Raw genomic sequence first — 8254 nt, 5'->3', positions numbered from 1 at the left:
ATATTTTATATATAAATTGACTACATATAAATAAATATTTATATCTTATAATTGTGCTAATTAATTATTTAGAAAAAATAATTTATTTTTATCATTATCCACTTTAATTATTATAATTAATTATTTCACATAATTATTATTGTTTAAATTATTTTATAATGTTATCTATGAATATTTAAAATTATTATTTCATTTTAACCACGTTTATTTTCACAACTATTGCTCATATGAAATTATTAATATAATTAAATATTTTATATGTAATAGATAGGATGGACAAATCTTCTTTTAGCTCATGCTCAAAGCATAAATTACTAAATCCAACAAAAAAAAATGGCAGGCCATCAAGAAAAATGGCATGTTCCAAATTAAAAAAAAAATTATGAATTTAACCAACAACAAAAAGGTTTCACCAACATTTATAAAAGAAAAAAAATACAACATCAAAAAGGTTTCACCAACATTTATAAAAGAAAAAAAATACAACATCAAAAAGGTTTCACCAACATCTATAAAGAAAAAAAAATACAAGGAAAAAAATACAACATCAAAAAGGTTTCAAATTTACACGTGAAATGCAAATAATAAATTTCAAATTTATACCTCCTTTGAATTTACTTTGATATTTACACTAGGGAACAAAACCCAATACCCATTGTTCATGTCATCTTCTCCTCATCAGGAAAAACTGAAGAGGATATTAAAACATAATCATCTTAAAATTTTAACTAAACATGACTATGATATCCAAATTAGCTAGATACACAAGATTTGATCACAATTAAGGGCATTGATCTAAAAAGACTTCAGACGAAAATTTAATTTATACAATGCTTAAGCTTCAAGGCCCTGAGAATATGTGACTTTTAAGAAGAAAATTCAGTCAAGTTAACATTAACTCAATCACAGAAGATAACATTCAGACAAGTTAACCTTTGCTTTCTTCTTCAATACATACAGACAAATTATCAGTACAAACACCACAAACACGACATAGAAAAGTCATGGAATTACACATACATAGATAATAATTATCGAAAATCAATTACTAGAAAGATCACCACATCACAAGTTTAGTTTTGAGTACATATATATTAAATATCAAAATCAAGTTGATCGCCATGTATTAAACATGTCCACTGCCATGTCATTCCTAAATTGGGTCCATTCATCTGTTGGATCAACAGCTGTGATGTTGTCAACATCATCTTCTGTGTTTTCCCCTAACATTAAATTATCGATTTCAGATTCCGCAGGGTCTTCTTCCATCTCTTTCCGAATGAAGTTGTGTAATAAGCAACATGCATTAATTATGCGCCTTTGAGTTGCTATATTGTAGAAGCTTGGACTCGCAAGGATTTTCCATCGAATTTTTAGAAGTCCAAAAGTTCTCTCTATTACATTTCTCGCACTAGCATGTTCATATTAAAAAACTCTTGAGCCGTGCGAGGTTGACGTCCATCTGCCCAAGAACTCAAATGATAACGTTGCCCTCGAAAAGGTGCAAGAAATCCAGGGCAATTTGCATAGCCAGAATCAACCAAATAGTAAAAACCTAACATACAATTGAGTACATGTCATTAGCTAATGGTTTAAGGAACCATTTGGTTATTAATAATAAATTAGAAAAGTAATGAGAGTAAATTTTATTTACCATTTGGAACCTTCAATCCATTAGGTTTTGTAACCGCATCTCTAAGAACTCGACCATCATGCGCCGAGCCCTCCCAACCGTATAAGACATATATGAATTGCATATCTTGGCTACAAACAATGAAAGTACATTAGTGGTGATTTCGATTTTCTTGTTCTATATCTTGGTCGATCGACTTTTAGGCACATTTACTTTGATATGTGTTCCATCTAGTGCTCCAAGGCAATTCTACGCTGGGAACAAAAAGGTTATTACTTACTAACCATTGCTATGATTATTTCATTAAAAACATGTGGGTTTGAATTATTACCTTGAACCATTTCCACCGAAAATCAATTGAATCCTCGAGGACAGGTTCTGGTTTCTTTAATAACACTTTATGATAAAGAGTGATAGCCTTTAAAACGGCATGGAAATGCCGACTAACTGTTTCGGCAGATCGGACGAAATCAAACTTAATTACCCTATTCTTGACATGGTGTGCCACAATATTCAAAAACATTGCGATCATCTCCTCAACCAAAACATTTCTTGTACCACGCAAACCACCGGTAATGGTTAGCAATTGGCATAAACTATGGAAACATTGGCGATCCATGCGTAGTTTATCAATACACTGAATATCGCTTTCGTATACCAGTCGACGAAAGTATTCATATTGTTTGCGGCGCCTAACAGATGTCGTATCAATCTCGTGTTGGACCATACTATTTTGTATAGTGGTCTGCTTTATTGCATATGCGGCAATCATGACATTCAGTAGGAAAATATAACATATGAACATAAAATAATATAGTCTGAGTTCTTCCATATTGTCCATATTGTCCATATGAGTCCTTCTATATTGTCCAAATAAAAAAAAACATAATAAGATTATGAGAAATGTACAAAGACATGAAGCACATTCACTAGTACTTATGATTTTATTAGTTAAAGTAATTAATATCTTCATTGATAAGCTTGAGTATCCATCAAGTATTTTGTCACATATTATATTTTTTTCTTAGATGAACAACCAAGAACAAAAATCTCAACAAACATACATATCTTTTTCTAGCAATCTACAAAAAGATACAAACATGAATAATGTGAATAAAAATGATAATACAAAAATCAGCACAAAAACATGAAACACACGCAATAGTGAGTATCCTATCTTAACCATAGAGATGCGGAAAAATTGTCAATTAATGAATTTATCGATTAAAAGTAATTAATACTTTCATTGATAAACTTAAGTATCCATCTAGTATTTTGTTATATATTATATTTGTCTTAGATGAGCAACCAAGAACAAAATCTCAACAAATTAACATACATATCTTTTCTAGCAATCTACAAAAGATACAAACATGAATAATGTGAATAACATATTACAAAAATCAGCACAAAAAGATGAATCACACTTAATGGTGAGTATCCTATCTTGACCATAGAGATGAAGGAAAAAAATTGTCAACTAATGATTTTTAGTAGTTAAAAGAAATTAATATTTTCATTGATAAACTTAACTATCCATGAAGTATTTTGTTATATATTATATTTTTCTTAGATGAACAACCAAGAACAAAATCTCAACAAACATACATATCTTTTTCTAGCAATCTAGAAACGTTACAAACATGAATAATATAGTAACATGAAAAAAATTAAAAAAATAATACAAAAATCAGCACAAAAAGCAGAAAAAGGGAAAAAAGAGAAACTATGAGACGATGAGATTAAAATGGATAAAGAGCACATACCTAAACTTTTTCAACTAGCTTCTTCTCCGGTGCCGTTCGTTAGGTTCTCTTCTAAAAATCAAGAAAATGAATATTAAAAAAAAACAGGGAGACAAAGGAAACAAAAATCAAAGAACAATAACTCAATAAGAAGCTCTACAAATCACGAGACTAAGCAACTAGATAAAAAAATTCATTATAGTTGGTATACATATGCATTAATAAGAAGCTTGCTTTTAAACAAAAAAAAAATTAATTAAAATAGAAATTGTTAGTAGTGGAGAAGAAGAAGAAAGATGAGATTTTTGGGAAAGAAAAGATGGAAATCAATAATTAGGCATGAGATGAGAGATCATACCTTCATTCTTAGCGACCGGTAGGCAAATGCAAATGGTGGTGAAGCTGAGTCCAAGCTCAGCAAGGGTGGCAAAGAGAAACCATAAAAGGCTGCGATTTCCGGTGGAAGAGCTGCCATTGAAAGCGGTTGGAGAGAAGAGAAGGGATGGGCCCTTAGAGACAATTGTTGGAGACGTTGAAGTGGGGAGAGGCTGACGAGGAGATCGAGGTTAGTCGAGGATGAGGGACTGTGAGGGAGGTCGGAGGGGAGGTGATGACGTTCAAGTAGCCGCAACGGTCGACTTGAGGAGGCTAGGGATGAAGCCGGAGAGGAGAATGGATGATAAAAGAAAGGGCAAAATTGAGAAACTCAACCTGAAGCTTGGCATTACCCCCATTTTGCAAGGTAATGTCAAAGGCCTCAACAAGGACATCACATGCCATGGATTTGGGAATCTGTCAACAGTAAAATCTACCCAAACATGGGTTTAAATTAGTGGGGGTAATGAAGCCCATACCTAGGGCTTCATTGCCCTCATCCAAATGGGCTGTAATTGTCTTCCTTGTTGTGTTAAGAGGAAGGAAAAGTGTTGTGGTCATTTTCTTTGTTGAGTAAGGACGGAAGGAAAGAGAAGGTGCAAAAGATCGAGGAGTTTTGACTTGTTGGGACTTATGGAAGCCATCTCGTGTTATGCATGAAAGTTTCCAACTTGTTGGTTGAAGTATCGAATGATTAAGAACTCAAGAAGTATGTCAGGAGGCTTAAAAGCTAAGAAATTCGATACATAAACAATGAGCATGTTGCTTGGAAGACAAAGTGGAACAACAACAACGATTGTGGGAGAGTCGTTAGAGGGTAACACATTCATGGCAAATCACACAAAATAAGAATGGTTAGCATGCTGGGGAGGGTAACACATTCATGGTAGGCCACAACAAATAAGAATGGTTAGCTTTTTTTGGTTGGGGGTAGCATGGAGCGTTTATGAATCCCAGTGAGTGGGAAGACAAATCCCATCAAATGATAAGCATTGGAACAACAAAACTATCCACACTCCTAGCTGATTGGAGCCACTACCTAGTACGTTGGAGTCACTATTTAACAAGTCAATGGTCTTTTAAAAAAATCGTGAGCATGTGGATTCAAACAATAGTTAATTAGTTGTTACCCCAACTATTTTATATAATTTCTTTGAAATTAAAATTTTATATATTTAAACCAAGATCTTTACAACTTTTATTACTAGCTAGAAAGCTACTACTTAACAAGTTAGAGTAACTGCCTCATATTTTTTCTTACAGATTAGAGCCACTGCCTAGCAGGTTTGAGTTTTTAACTAATAGGTTGGAGCCATTACCTAGTAGGTTACTAACTAATTGGTCACTAGTCATATTCCTTTCTTACTAGTTCAATTAGCTCATATATTCTCTTTAGCAGGTATTTTACCAATTTAGTTAAAGCCATTAGCTGGTTATCTTAATAACCAAGCCATTCTATGATAACTCATATTTCTCTTCTTTTTTTTTTTCTTCCCCAAGATTTTAACTACGAGCTATTTTATTCTCACACCCATTTCACTTCATATTTCTTTCTCCCCACCATCTTAACTCATGCAAGAAGAATAAACAAATATAAGATATAAAAATAGAAGAGGAGAAATATAAAGAAAAGAGAAAAGGTAATACTTAAATGTAAGAAGAAAAAAAAAAGAATAATAAAAGAACCACATGACTAAGAAGAAGACAATGACAATGATGATGATAATGATGAAAGATGAGAGAAAAAGATGGAAATAATGTAATGAAAAGTTGCTTCAATAGTGGCAAGGATTGGAGAATTATATATAAAAAAAAAGACTTATTGATCACCGGAAAAGTTAATCGAACAGTTTGGTTACTATATAAAAATAATATAGCATTCGGTAATTTTTCCTTATTTAAATATTCTTATCTGCATACTTTGATATAAACTAAAATAATTATATATATATATATATATATATATATATATATCCAATAAAATGATATTTATTTAGTATAAATTAATTTTAAAAGACAAATGTGGACAATCCATGAAATTTTCTATACCATATCAAAAATCAACTAAAAGATTTTATAAAAGAAATATACCATCTCAGAAAACATAAAAAAACAAAAATCATGTATATTATTATAAACTTTACAAACTAATTTTTAACATATAAACAAATAAAACATTTTGTAAAAATATATAAATATAATTTTTATGTAGTGTGTGTCAGCATTTTTAATAAAAAAAAATTATATAAAGAACAATTCAAGTTTTATAACCTTCAGGGGTTTCAATGTCCTTTGTTGTTATTGTCACCATATTTGCATGGGTATATAGATAGTGAGGAGTTGCTAGAATTAGGTTGCACTAAAATTAGAATTTTTTTATTAATATGTTAAAATACAATGACAAGTTACAAGCATGTTCTATAATCTAAAATCTCAAATGTCAAATATTAAACAGTATTAAATAATATTAAAAATTAAATTAATGTTATAAAACTTCTTAATCATATTGTTTAAGTATTTGTGGGTATATGTGTGCTATGCGATTTTTTTTTTTGACAAATGTGGATGAAACAGAAATTTATAGAAAACAAATACATTACAAAACAAAGAAAAAGGATAAGTTACAGAAAACAAGACAAAAAAACAAGACGAAACAAAACAACAACAAGAAGAAACACACACAAAATAAGTCTAGCAGGAGTGGAGGGAAGACAAAAAAAAGTGTGGGCTTCATTTTTCTCACCCGACCCTTAATTAGGATTGACCGGCTAAAAATGACAGATCACAAATCAAATTTTAATATTTTGTAGACTTCAAGAGATTGTGGGTTCATAACTTCCATTGGTAAACCCCTAATGTTAATTACTGTGGACATTGTCGCAAGAACCTCCGATTAAGAAATAAGTGTGAACAAGGAAATAAGATGTGAAAATCAATTTCATTTATTTCAATAAATATGAATTCATAAACTCCACTGAGAGTACAAGAGGTTTGAAATTTGATCATCTTGACGTAACAGTGATTGTAGCCTTTTATCTCATTCCAACTATTTCGCCGAAAAGTGCGCTTTGACTTCTGTTGACATTTGGTCTTCATCAACGGTTGAAATATGCATCTTCAACATGATTTAAAAACTTGTGAATGTGTCTTGGATATTTGAATTTATATCTTGGACTTGATTTAGGAACTTGATTTGACCTTTCATAAACTTCGGCTTTCATGCTTGTAAAGTTTTTTTTTTTGCAACTTGTGAACTCTTCAACCTCTTAACATTTGAAGCTGTTGAGCTCATTTGTTGATTTATTTAAAATTTGTATCTTGGACATTTGATTTGCATCTTGGATTTGATTTGGATTTCAAGTTGTTGATTCTCTGTATTGATGAATCGCAAACATGATTTGACTTTTCATGAGCTTCGGCTTTCATGCTTGTGAAGCTTTTTACAACTTGTGAACTCTTCAACGCTTTAACTTTGATGTCTTGAGATTGTTGAGCTCATTTATTGATTCATTTAAAACTTGGACATTTGACTTTGTATTTTTTTTTATTTGATTTGGAACTTGATTTAAATTTTCATAAGCTTCCGCTTTCATGCTTATAAAACTTTTTACACTTGTGAACTCTTCAACGTTTTAGCCTTGAGGTTGTTGAGCTCATCTGTTGATTTGTTTAAAACTTGAGTCTTGGATATTTTCAGTTTGCATCTTGGACATTTGATTTTGCATCTTGAATTTGATTGTGACGTTGAGTTGTGGATTCTCTATGCTGAGAAATCATCAACTTGATTTTACATGATTTGATTTTCCATAAGTTTCGGATTTCATGCTTGTGAAACTTTTTGCAACTTTTGAACTCTTTAACATTTTATAGCCTTGAGGTTGTTGAGCTCATTTGTTGATTTGTTTGGAACTTGTGTCTTGGACTTTGAACTTGCATCTTGGACATTTGATTTTGCATCTTGGACTTTGATTTGGATTTCAAGATGTGAATTCTTTATGTTGATGAATCACAAACTTAATTTGACTTTCATGAGCTTCGCCTTTTAGGCTTTTGATACTTTTGCGACTTGTGAACTCTTCAACCCTTTAGCCTTGAGGTTGTTGAGCTCATTTGTTGATTTAGTTGAAACTTGTATCTTGAACATTTGAACTTGCATCTTGAATTTGATTTGGATTTGAAGTTGTAGATTTTATGCATTAATGAATCGCAAACATTTGACTTTTCATGAGCTTCAGCTTTCATGCTTGTAAACCCTTCAACACTTTAGCTTTGAGATTGTTGAGCTCATTGGTATCTTTGATATTTGATTTGGATTTCAAGTTGTGTATTCTCTCTGAATTATGAGCTTGAATGATAATTCTTTTTTTTTTAACTTTGAAAAGTTTTGACTTTTATGCTTGTGAAACTTTTTTGCAACTTGTGAAATCTTCAACGCTTTTGTCTTGAGGTTGTTGAGCTCATTGGTATGTTTGACATTTGATTTGGATTTCAAGTTGTGGAT

General features: G+C 31.4%; 1 long non-coding RNA gene across 1 annotated transcript; it reads right to left on the bottom strand.

The window, feature by feature from the left end:
- Positions 1 to 1831: 1831 nt before the first annotated feature.
- Positions 1832 to 3785, bottom strand: LOC120272302. Its single transcript, XR_005540173.1, has 4 exons — positions 3737 to 3785; positions 3400 to 3450; positions 1965 to 2493; positions 1832 to 1882 (listed from the first exon to the last, which is right to left on the bottom strand). It is a non-coding gene; the product is annotated as an uncharacterized LOC120272302 (long non-coding RNA).
- Between the last annotated feature and the right edge of the window lie 4469 nt (positions 3786 to 8254).

Source organism: Dioscorea cayenensis, chromosome 11 (genome assembly GCF_009730915.1).
Source record: "Dioscorea cayenensis subsp. rotundata cultivar TDr96_F1 chromosome 11, TDr96_F1_v2_PseudoChromosome.rev07_lg8_w22 25.fasta, whole genome shotgun sequence".
In the NCBI taxonomy this organism is placed as follows: domain Eukaryota; kingdom Viridiplantae; phylum Streptophyta; class Magnoliopsida; order Dioscoreales; family Dioscoreaceae; genus Dioscorea; species Dioscorea cayenensis.
Note: the sequence above shows the minus strand (reverse complement) of the source record. Positions and strands in the feature narration are given on the sequence as shown.